Here is a 12120-nt window from a genome sequence, read left to right on the forward strand (position 1 = left end):
GATTGGACAGGTACTCGCATGGTGGGTGTGGTTTGGGTGAATTGCTAAGGGGTATGTCTTGGGAGCCAAATGATGGAATTGCCATCATGGAAGCCTTGGGCTTCTAAGAGACATTTGGGCACCCAATGCTGTCGAGTGATGAAGGTCCGTGGTTTTAGCGAGGCTTCCAGCTTTTTTGTCGACGAGGCTTTGAGCTAGAGGTGGTTGTCAATACGGATAACAGGTTTTTGATTGTGTCTTGGGAGCCACAGGTGTATGTTGCCTTCATGGAAGCTTTGTGCTTTGAGAACATTGGTAGGCACCCAACGTTGTTGGCTTTGCTATGGTTGGGGTTGCTAAACCCGTGGTTGTGGGACCTTTTGTCATGGCTTCTTGGGGAGTTGTTCTAGTGGATGAGCACAAGCACCATGCTTGGGTAGCCAGAGGCGAGTGTTGCCTTCATAGTAGCCTTGTGCTTGTCGTAACAGGTGGTCGGGGACTAGCCAACGTTGAAGCTTTCTCTTAGGGATGGTGTTTGTTGGCTTAGTTGGCTTTTTGCGCTTGGGTTTTAGAGATGGCCATCTAGGGATCCATAGTTATGTGTAGCCATTGTAGAATCCGTAAGCAACAAGAAGATTCTTGGGCACCCACCAGTGATTTTCATGAGATAAAGATATGAGGTCGGGGTGCTTGTAGTGTGGGTGGTCGAGGTTGTAGAGTTGAGGGGCAATGTTGACGAGATGAGGCTTGATTGTCATTGGTGGATGGTGTCGATAGTGGGCCGATCGACCAGATTTGGTGAGGCATGGGGTGGGGGAGTAGGGAATACTGCCGGTGATGAGGAGGGGGCATGAGGGGGAAAGGCAGTCGAGGGTGAGGGTGTGTGGATGATTTCCTCTTGGGGACATAAGAGAACAATGGCCTTTTTGTCATTGATTTCCATGCCTTTTGCAACCAACTTGCACTTATCTTTAAAGTCTTCTACATAACAGCCCCATTAGGGTTAAACTGAACCTACAAACCCTGCTCAATCATCTAGCCAACAGAAACCAGATTCTTTGAAATGTTCGAAACATGAAGTACATCTGCAAGGTACTTCACCTTACCATCCTACATAGACAATGGAACATCTCCAACATGGGCAATCGGATGATGAGTGTCATCCCCTGTTTCAACAAAACTTGGTCTTTCAAGACTCTTCATTTCCTTGAACCACTCACCATGAGTTGACATGTGGTTTGAATCACATGAATCAACATACTATACATCATTCTTACATGCTGCTACATCGTTTCCAGACACAGCATTAACCACATGTTTCATAACAAAAAACCTCTCATTATCCTCATTGTCTATGCTAGAGGATGCATGGTTGTCTTGCTGCACTTTTCCATTTCGCATGTCACTTTGTTTCTTATAGTAATCTGCCTGCACATGTCCAAGCTTACCATAGTAAAAATAGCCTCGTGTATCATTATGCTACCTTTGCCAATTACCACCACGACCTCTTTGACTCCCCCGCCTCTAAACTGGCCTCTTCCACTTGTGTGTTGTTATTGTTGCGAATCCTGGGACTGTTGCTATTGCGGACCATAATTTTGATTACCTGTTCGGCCACCACCTTGGCCATGCCCACATGACCTCTACCTCTTCCTCTACTTGAACTTGTGTAGAAGGCCTGCTGCTCTCTGAACTGTTTTTATTTTGTGGACTATTGATCTTCACCCAAATTCTTCTCTTCAATAATCAGCATTGACACCAAATCTGTGAAGTTGGAAATGTTCTCCCAAGTTTGAATAGATGTCTTAAACTCCCTTGTATTGTGGCCCAAGACCATGTAGACACACTTCCACTCATCATCATCAACAAAAATACCAATTGATGCAAGGGATTCCACAATGCCCTTGATCTTCAAGGCATAATCATTCACAGACATAATTTTCTTCTCCACAGTATGAAGCTCATTCTTCAACTGAATCTTTCGTGCCTTGGTGTTGGTTTCATACAGCTTCACCAAGGTGTCCCATGCCTTCTTACGTGACTTGGCATCATGTATATGCTCAATCATGGTATCTTGTATACTAATAGAAAGCCAATACATGACTTTCCTTGCTCCTTGATTCTAATCCTAGAATTCTTTTACATCTACAGCAATTAGATTAATGTCTGGTATCTCTGGTACCTCCTCATGTTCACCTTCAATGTAGTCCCAGTAATCTTTTCCAATCGAGAAATTTATTAATCTAAAACTCCAAGCATGGAAGTTGTTCTTGTCAAGATTCTCTGTAGCACAATCTGGTTTATTACATCATTGGTTGGTGAGTCTATTATTAAGAGACTAAAGTTATGTAGAAGGGGATGAGAAGGGTGTGAGTGTGAAGGGACTTAAGGTCCACTAGCTCATCTATTTAAAGGTGGAGCTATGAAGCATTTTGTATGGAGCAAGGCCTAGTTGTATTCATAAACAACTTAATAAGCAAGATATTGTTCTTGTATTTTGTGAGCTCTCCACACACTTGATCTAGCATGAGCACCACGTTTTCTCAACATGGTATCTAGAGCCTAGGTTGATTAGGACTCTTGTGGTGTAGATTAGGTCATTTTCTCTTCATTTTCCCTTCTACTTGTGGAGCTCAACCCCCTGGCAGTGGAGGAGCTCTACCAGCTTGTAAAGGGCATAACTCTCAGAGATTTCTTCATGGGAGATGTAGAGGAGGCCTAGTAAATGCATTCGTACGGCCAATTGAGAGGAAAGATCCTACGCTGCTGTGGCATTGCCCACTGAGGGAGACGGCGCCGTTTTCCGTTGCAGTACTGGCCGTACAGCCATACGCCAGTTGTAGGCCATCATTAGGCAAGAGGATTTAGGGCTTTGGTAGCCCACTCATTGAAGACTCCATAGCTCAAACTTGAGCTCATTTCATGCACCGACACGCCAGCTAGAAGTAGAAATCTAGGCGCCCTTCATCTTCTCCATGAAGCTTTCCATTAAAGCTTCATAAGTGGTGTTTTTCTTGCTCTAATCATCTACTCCCTTGCTCTAATCACTCAAGTGATGTTGTGAATGAGTGTTGCTGATCCTTCATCTTGATTTTGAAGAGTGGCCAACCACATGAGGTATCCATAAACCTCATTCTCATCAAGCTCCATCATCAACATCAACTTTCAAGCTTTCAAAACTTTCAAAATGTGCTTATGAGCACTAATAGTGTTGTTTAACACTAATTAATCTGTTAATCCAACAAAGAGAAGTTATTATAAAGTGTTCTTAAACACTAATAGTGTTATTAAACACTAATGGTGAACTAATCATCAAAATAAGTGTCATTAAACATTAAAAATGTGCTTTTAAGCACTAATTGTGTTTTCTAAACACTAATGGTGATCTTAATCACCAACCAAAGTATTGATTAACACTAATGTGGTCTTAACCATCAAAGGAGGAGATCGTTTACACGAAGGAGGCTCTTCTTCATCAACATTGGAGGCCGGGCACACATCATAAGTGCCACATTACAAGTCTTCATCGTCAACCCGTTCTTCCAAGGAGAAATGGTGCAACCATGAACCATTGTCTTCATCCCATAAGCCAAAGAGATTGAAGATTTCTGGTTTTTCATCATAAAACTCATTATTTTGAGTGGTTTTAAAGTTGGGCACATGTACACTAAGTGTTCATCGTCAATGTTTATATGTATCACCCTTGAGGCTCTTGTTTTTGTAAGAGGCATAGGCATGTCATAAGCCATATGCTCTCATTTTCCAAGCCCAAGGCATGTTATTCCGCTGCATATTCAACAGTTTCATTGTCTAAGATGACTTGTAAGGTTGAGCATAGCATCACTAAGTGCTCTACCTTGTTGTTTGTCATGATTTTAAACATCTTTTGGCATTGTCTTTATAAGAGGCATTGGCAACATTATGAGCCATGCCCTCTTCTTCTTGAGCCAAGGATGATGTACCTTATTGGTTTGAGAATTTACCTCAACCACATACTCACTCTCATTAAGCTTGTATCTTCAAACCCTAATGGGTATCACATGTAACCAGCATGCACAAAAGTTGTTGTAATTGTGGAGTAGACACTGCCCTTGACCAATTCATAAGGCAAGTGGTAAGACCCTCCCTTTCCCTTTCCCATATAAATCTACCTCATTGCCCATGGAGGAGGTATGGTATTCAAGGAAGCATCAAACATGTTGAAGGAACATCTATAAGCAAACCACTTAAGCAAGGGTGGCAGCCTTGTTTTGATCATTATGTGAGAATGGTCAAGGTGGAAAGCATGTGGAAGCAATGGCATGTATGTCTAAAGCATGTCAACTACAAGAAGTCAAGCAAGCACAAAGAGTGGGGTGCACCATCATTGAGGTGTACATCTTCATCAAATAAAGACTTAGATGGCATCATTGTATTTGCCTCTAAGGCTCTAGGAACATAGTTGTAAATCCTAGATAACCACACCTCCATGACATCCTTGTATGCCTAATGTTATAAAGGCAACCTATGTCCAATACCACCTATTCCAATTCTTTCATAGTTGGTATTGCGGGGGGGTATTAAGAGACTAAGGTTATGTAGAAGGGGATGAGAAGGGTGTGAGTGTGAAGGGACTTAAGGTCTACTAGCTCATCTATTTAAAGGTGGAGCTAGGAGGCATTTTGTATGGAGCAAGGCCTAGTTGTATTCATAAACAACTTAATAAGCAAGATATTGTTCTTGTATTTTGTGAGTTCTTTTCCTCCACACACTTGATCTATTATGGGTGACCATTTTGGTCTACTAGAGTTATGGCATAGTTATAGCATTAGCTCATGTAGTCGAGTTCACACTATGGACCTACCTTTGTGTGTTACAGTAGGAGAGTATTTTCCTTATAGAGTGTACTCTTATCTTTATGTTATGGTTCTAGAGAAGAGAAGAGAATAGAAGAAAATTTAGCCATCTATCTCTCTTGTGTGCTTGCTACTCTTGTATGTGTGTGTTTGCTTGTAAGGACCTCAAGCTCACCCTCTCCCTTACATTTTTCTCACATTTCAATTTGAGAAAATGAGGCAAGCTCGCTTGCCCCATTCCTAAATAAAGTTTGCATATATGTATCTCATCACTTTAAGCCTCACTAAAAGCACCACAAATAGGAGTGGCTATAGTGCTTTTAGACATACTTTGACTATTGAGAATACATTAAAGAAAGCATCATCAATGTTTCATTACAAGCAATATGTACAAGTCTACGAGCCTTTCTTCTAGCAAGGTTATTGTGGGAGGTGTGTACAATGTATCCATAGTGGGCCTTGCTATTTTCATGACTTGGAATGTTTCAACCGGGTACACCGCCGTGATGGCTATTGTAATTTATTCATCATGTTGCAGTGAATGGGTTGGTGTGACGAGGGGGAAACAAGGGTATAAGGGGTGTTGAAGAGGAGGAGGGGTTTTGGTGGGCTTGTTAATGGAAATTATAGTATGGAGAAAAGTATGTGGATTTGCACTTACATTTATAAATATATTATTGTGGATTTATGAGTAGTAATTGGCCCTAACAAACTTTAAATTTCCACATTATGTTTTTAATTTGCAAACTAATCATGAACTCCTTTAATTTATGATAAAGATTATTTAAGTTGTGTAGATCAAGGTTGAAGTGAGCAATTAAGTATTCCCACTCTTTTATACACTGCGTCGTGGCTCCACCATTTCATACTAGACATGCATATCTACTCATGGATTGTTTGGAGGTTTTTAAAGATTTAATTACAATCTAGGGCCCTCATAGAAAGGCATCATACCTTTTTAATAGTAAATCCTTTGAAGTCACACTTCTCATGGATGGACAATGTTCTTGGAAATATATCCAATAATAAATATGTCAACATAGGGGCTTGTGTTTAAAACTATGTCTTAAGATTTAGAAATAACCAAAGTGTAAAGTTAGCATGTATGAGAATAAGAAGAGGGTGAAAAAATCAAATTTAAACAAGTTATAAACATTAGAAGAGAACTTTTGGTGCAACTAATGTATATACTGATAGAAAAACTCCCCAACTAAGGTTAAAAATAAATGCATGATATAGATATAGATAAGATGGCCAATGTATATTTTTCTCTAAATAAGAAAGCTTGAGCAAATATTTTAGAAAGTTTATAACTTGTGCTCACATGTAACATTTGATTTCTTACTCTTCTTCAATAAAAATGAGTGAATTTAGAAAAACATAGTACTTTATACCCTCTAAAAATAGTTTTGAAGAACCTCATGCAATATCCATTGGGCTACAAATAGGTCATGTATTTCCCCCCTTGCTTCCACCACTTCTTGTAAGCTAAAATAGAAGATATGTAAGTTGAAGTTTTAGAGACACACTTTGTGTGTAATTACATTAATTGCATATAGATTATATAACTTAAAGTGAATCTTTTGTATGTGCTTTATTGTTCACAACATAACTCTCATTCTTACACCAATTTTGGTTTGCAAAGGTTCAATTTTGTGCTATGCTAATGTGTCATGATTTCACACTTTGAAAAAACTACAATCGAGAGATGTGTTTTGTAACATTGGAAATGGTGAACTCTCATGAAACCATGGGCTTCTAACTAGTGTACCAGGAAAGACAAAACATGGGGCTTCAATATAAGATGCTGAGTAGTGAACTATAGGATATGATGCTAAGTACTGAACTATGGGCTTTTGACCAGTCTAGATGCAAAGACACAACATTGGTGTTGACATTGAGGGAACGCACAACCACTCACAATTTGCAAGAAGTTTCTATGATAAACTTACTATTGTAAACCAAAAGGAGGAGGAAAATGAATTTAAAGAGAATTCTCATACATGATGGAGTGCAACAAGATTTGAGTAGGACAATCATAGACTAATATTCCTTTTATATAGATGTGTGTGTGTGTGTTGGACAACACTCTTTGTGGATAGATGGGGAAAATAGTCATCATTTCAACATGGAAACAAAAGCAAAGTTTCTTTTCATGAACACCGGTGCGCTCGGGAAGCTTTTATTAATGGAGCCTTACATCAATCCTTTTCACCCTCAATTGAAGAGGAAATTGTAATTTTGACAAACATGTTAATCTAATTATAACAAAAACTTAATAACTTTTAGGTGATGTTTTTCCTTCTCCATCAATTGAAAAGTTTGTTTTTTTTTTTTTCAAATTTGAACAAGTTCTAGGCTAAAGCCTAAAGATAAACCTAAAGGCTAGAACGCTCGTGTGCACCAAAAGACCAAATAGTATTTTAGTCCTTGAATCATGGCCGATAGCGTCCAATGTCCATGAAGTTGGAAGATCTGTGTGTGCAAGTTGTGGGTTCAATATATATTTTATATTTGCAACTTGGTTCATGAGCGACGTTCGACGGTGGGGCCGGCGGCCGGCCTTTTTGAGCATGTGAAACCGCGGAATCAAAGCCAGGCTATCCACAAGCTGAGCTCAGGGGCGGTCTTCACATTATTTCACCACCTAGCCCCCTCTGAGAGCTCAGAGCTCCATCCATGCCTCTCTACTTTCCAAAAACGAAACATTCGTAGCTGCAAAGGTCAGAGTTCGTGCTTTGCTCTCTGTGAGCACAAGCTCTGTATGCAAAGTTCAGAGTTCGTGCTTTGCTGATCTCCGTGGGCTGTAGCTCTCATCCCCTCAAGAATATGAAGAAGAAAAGACTGCTGTGATTGAGAAGTTCTGCAGCTTTCATGCTCTGTCTAGATCTGATAGATACGCAACCATTGGTGATGCTGCTCATCAATATAGATCGTACTTATAGAGGCAAACAATCAGCTGGGTGCAGCTTAATAGCTCTAGATAACCCTTTGGCAGAAGCCGGCTCTCATCCACCATACGGTGGAAGTGATGCTTAGGCGCTAATTTGATTTCTGCAGATCAGCACTCGGACATGAAGGAGATTAGCCAGAACGTGGCGCATCAATACCTTACTGAAGAGGAATACGCGTACATGGAGGGTTTCATACAGAGCCACCATACACGCAGCGCAGAAGCGCCGGGAGAGTGCACGTCGATGGTGGTGCAGCGTGTAAAAGCTCCGATTAACGTGGTATGGTCGATGGTGCGACGATTTGACAAGCCGCAAGCATACAAGCATTTTGTGAAGAGCTGCCAGATGAGAGGGGATGGCAAGGTGGGGAGCATCAGGGAGGTGAGAGTGGTGTCGGGGCTGCCGGCGAGCTTCAGCACAGAGAGGCTGGAGATGCTGGATGATGAGAATCACGTGCTGAGTTTTCGGGTGCTGGGAGGCGAGCACAGGCTCAGAAACTACAGGTCCACCACATCTCTGCACGAGGTTGCAGAGGGCGGCTGCACGTGGACGGTGGTGATCGAATCGTACGTGGTGGACGTGCCCGAGGGCAACACCCGGGAGGACACCATTCTGTTCGTGGACACCGTTGTGAAGTGTAATCTGCAATCTCTTGCTCGGTTATCGGAGGGGCTGGGCGCCCTCATCAGAGACGAGAAGCAGCAGCGCCCCTTGCCAAGGCCTTCGACGTGTTGAGAAATCGCTGCCTGCTGCCTGCTTGCTTGCTTGCTTGCTTGCTTTTGCTTGGTGTGAGCCAGCCAAGACTTCTGTATACAGAAAGCTCGCCTTGTACAGAAATCCTCAGAATTTGCCCCAGAGGAGTACAGTCTCTTGCTTTTTTATTTGCACAGGAAGAGAGTGAGCGCAGACCTCCACCAATCCACTTCGCATCCCAAGGCTTTTAGTTCGCTTTGATGTTTAGTATGTTTTGCAAGCCCCAGTGCTGATTTTTGATTTTCCATCCATACCAAGCCTCCTGTTTTGCCTTTTGTACACGTGGGCCAAATACAAGTCAGGGTTCTCAAATACATGCCACCCACAAGGGTTGATTCAAACCCTGTCTATGACCTCTCTTTTGAGAGGCAAAGGCTAAGTGGTTCTTTTCTTTTTCTGTTCCATCTTCATTTTCTCTTAAGTGTTGTGTTCATTAACCATTTGGCTTTACTTCAAAGAGGTTTTCACTTGAACACTACAAATATTCATTTCAAACAATCTTTCCTTTGGTCTAATTTGTAGTAAGCTGTTGTTGCGATCTGATTCCATAAATTCTTTCATTGCTCTGAATTGTGTTCTCTATCTAGGGTTTGACTCTGAGATTGACTTTGAGAGAACATGATTTAATGTGCACACATACAAGTCAACAAACATGAAAAGGAGTTCACAACTCACGAACCCAATAACCTTGAACATGAATCTCAAGAGAGTGAGATAGTGGTCTATATGCAAATGCATGCGTGTCTACGTGTGCATGTGTTTGGTGCTTTTGATGCTAGTTGGTCTCGGATCACTACTTGGGGTGTATACCAATCACCACACAAGCTAAAAATCTCTTGATGAATGCTAAAGATAAAATCAGCTCACCAGCAATTAGGTTGCAGGTAAAACTAGAGATGGATTGCCCTTCTCCATTCACTTAGAATTGTAGTTTGGACAACATTGTGTCCACAGAAAAATCTTGGCGGTCTCCACTTACAACAGTAGTATGGACAAAATTGTGTCCACATAAAGTTCTTGGCCGTCTTGATACCTTGTGTGTCCATGCAAACTTCTCGACATCTGCAAGCCCTTTCACCTCCATCGAACATTTATATATATTAAGCTTTCCCCTGGTCACAATATTATGCATCTCCTGCTTTAGCTGCATCTTCTAGACTAAAGTATCTATACATATATCTTCACCAAGGTGTCCCAAGCCTCATTCCACATTTGTGCATCTTGTATATGCACAATCATAGAGTTTGTCACACTGGCATACAACCAATACAACACCTTTCTAGCTCTTGCATGCCATGCTCTATATGCATGCACCTCTGCTTTGTCGGGTGGGATTTTCTTTAGCTATCTCTGGCTCTTTTGTGATGATGAACTCCCAATATTTTTTTCCCATAAGGAAATTGGTCATCTCGAATTTCCAAGCCTGAAAACTATTCTTGTCTAGCTTCTCGCTCAAAATTTGTGACAAGCTATCATACATGTTTACCTGCAGCATAGTGCTTGCAAAAGCTTATGCACTTATAACAAACCTACAATCTCCAACAAAATGATATTGCAACCTGCTATACTATTACTACATATGGAACAGTCACACAAACATATATTCAGCAACAACTTGTGAGTCGCAGGTTCTCTGCATAGACTTTCTTGTAACCAAATTTCTTGTTGTAGCTTTACACAAAACTGATTACACATACACAGTAAACTTGTGAGTCGTAGGTTCTCTGCATAGACTTTCTTGTACCCAAATTTATGTTGTAACTTTACACCAAACTGATTACACATACACAGTCAAAATCAACGCTTTTATAGAGTACGGCCAGAAAAGGGCTTGAACTCAAATCCAAATTTTGAAATCATTATGGTTCTATGGGCCTCACTTTGGTCGTACGGACATAACCCACATAATATAATGTCCCTTTGCTCCACCGCCGCCGCGAAGGGTGCCTCAAGTTGTGACAATGCACCTTATTGTTGGCCTGCCTGGTGCTCTTGCATAGTAGTAGCTACCTACATAGATATTCTTCCAAATCAAAAGAAAAGAGATAAAGTTATAATTGCCCATGTACCACTTTCTTTACTTGCTTCTTTCTTGTCTCTTTAGATCTTCACATGAACCGGCTTTGTTAATACCGATAAGAATGTGGGAGAGAGCCTATGAGCTTGAGCTCCTTGCAAGCAAACACACACACACACGTAAGAGTAGACAAGCACATAAGAGAGATGGATAGTTGAATTTTCTTATATTCTCTTTTGTTATCTACAACAATAATATAAAGAGATAAAAGTGCATTTTATAAGGAAAAGTACTCTCCTAGATTCTATAACATATAAAGGTTGGTCCATAGTGTGAAACCGACTACATGAGTCGCTGCTATAACTATGCCAGAACTCTAGAGTACACTAAAGCGGTTGTCACATAGCCTATAAAGCATTGGTGGCATAGCGCCCATAATCTCACCAACCCAACTAGTGATGTAAGTGCATAAGCTATCACCCACCAAGTGGGTCAGCAATGTTCGCAGTGCTATTTGAGCTCGATATCTCAACAATTTCATGAGGAAACTTGAGTGTTGCAGTTCTTTTCCCACCAACTGACTACAGAATCAGTGGTAATTCCCCTCCCAACAAGGATGATTCTCTCTTTCATTGTTGTACTTGTGAGGGTCACATAAAGACACATGTTTACTTATAATATAAAATTCATCTTCAAAAAAACTAACGATTATGGATTAGGAATTATTTACTGCGGTAATAGTAGTGATAAGAGTTGATGTAGATAGTGTGAGGGGTGGGTGACCTAAGGAGGTCCACGTCTCCCAAGACAACACGTTGTGGCTAGCCCTAGTGTCTACTAAGGTGGACCATGCAGCTAAGTGGTCTGTCTAAGGGAACTCTAGCTCAAGACGAGTAGGTTCCACTATTGGTTGTATTTTAAATGCATCGAGAAGACGAACATGGATGTGATTTTGACATCATCTAATTGTGAGAATATTTTCTTAAGCTTTTGTGGAAGAGTATCTATGCCAAAACATGAATCTAGTCCTCTATTTGGAAGGCTCTGGGAGGGGCTCATTTTCTTGGTCCTCATCTTCACCATCCCCACATCTTATTACAAGCTCCATAGATATGATGTGATCCAAGCAGTTATGTCAAATTCATTGGCAAGATGCCTCAATCCATGGGATGATTTCTTTCCTATTTTCAAGAATTGCTTACCCTTGCCAATGTGTAAGTGATTGGATTCCCAATCATGAACTAGCCTTGTGTCTCTTATGTAAGGTCTTTTGAAGATCATGGTGTATAGCCCTCTTCTTTAAAAATCCATCACCATGAATGTGTGGTGGAAGCTTAAGCCCGAAGGTCTTAATTTTTACATCCTAAAGGATGCCCAACGGTTTAGTCATATTCTTGTTGGCAAGCTTGCCTCAGGTGTGTGGGCTCTTAGGTTCCCAGTCATCTAGTTTGATAAGTCTCTTCAAACTTGAGAATTTTCTTGTAAAAGAGAAATTATCGGGACTCAAAATTTTGAGGATAAGAAGGCTGTGAGGCTTGCTATGCCCCTCATGGGATATTCACACTCACTTGGCCTGTACTCA

General features: G+C 41.0%; 1 pseudogene; it reads left to right on the forward strand.

Annotated features, from left to right (window-relative positions):
- Window positions 1-7430: 7430 nt before the first annotated feature.
- On the forward strand, window positions 7431-8916 carry LOC147626085 (abscisic acid receptor PYL12 pseudogene; annotated as a pseudogene).
- The last annotated feature ends 3204 nt before the right edge of the window (window positions 8917-12120 follow it).

Source organism: Cibotium barometz, chromosome 23 (genome assembly GCF_041138505.1).
Source record: "Cibotium barometz isolate CiBa-2024 chromosome 23, ASM4113850v1, whole genome shotgun sequence".
NCBI classification, from domain to species: domain Eukaryota; kingdom Viridiplantae; phylum Streptophyta; class Polypodiopsida; order Cyatheales; family Cibotiaceae; genus Cibotium; species Cibotium barometz.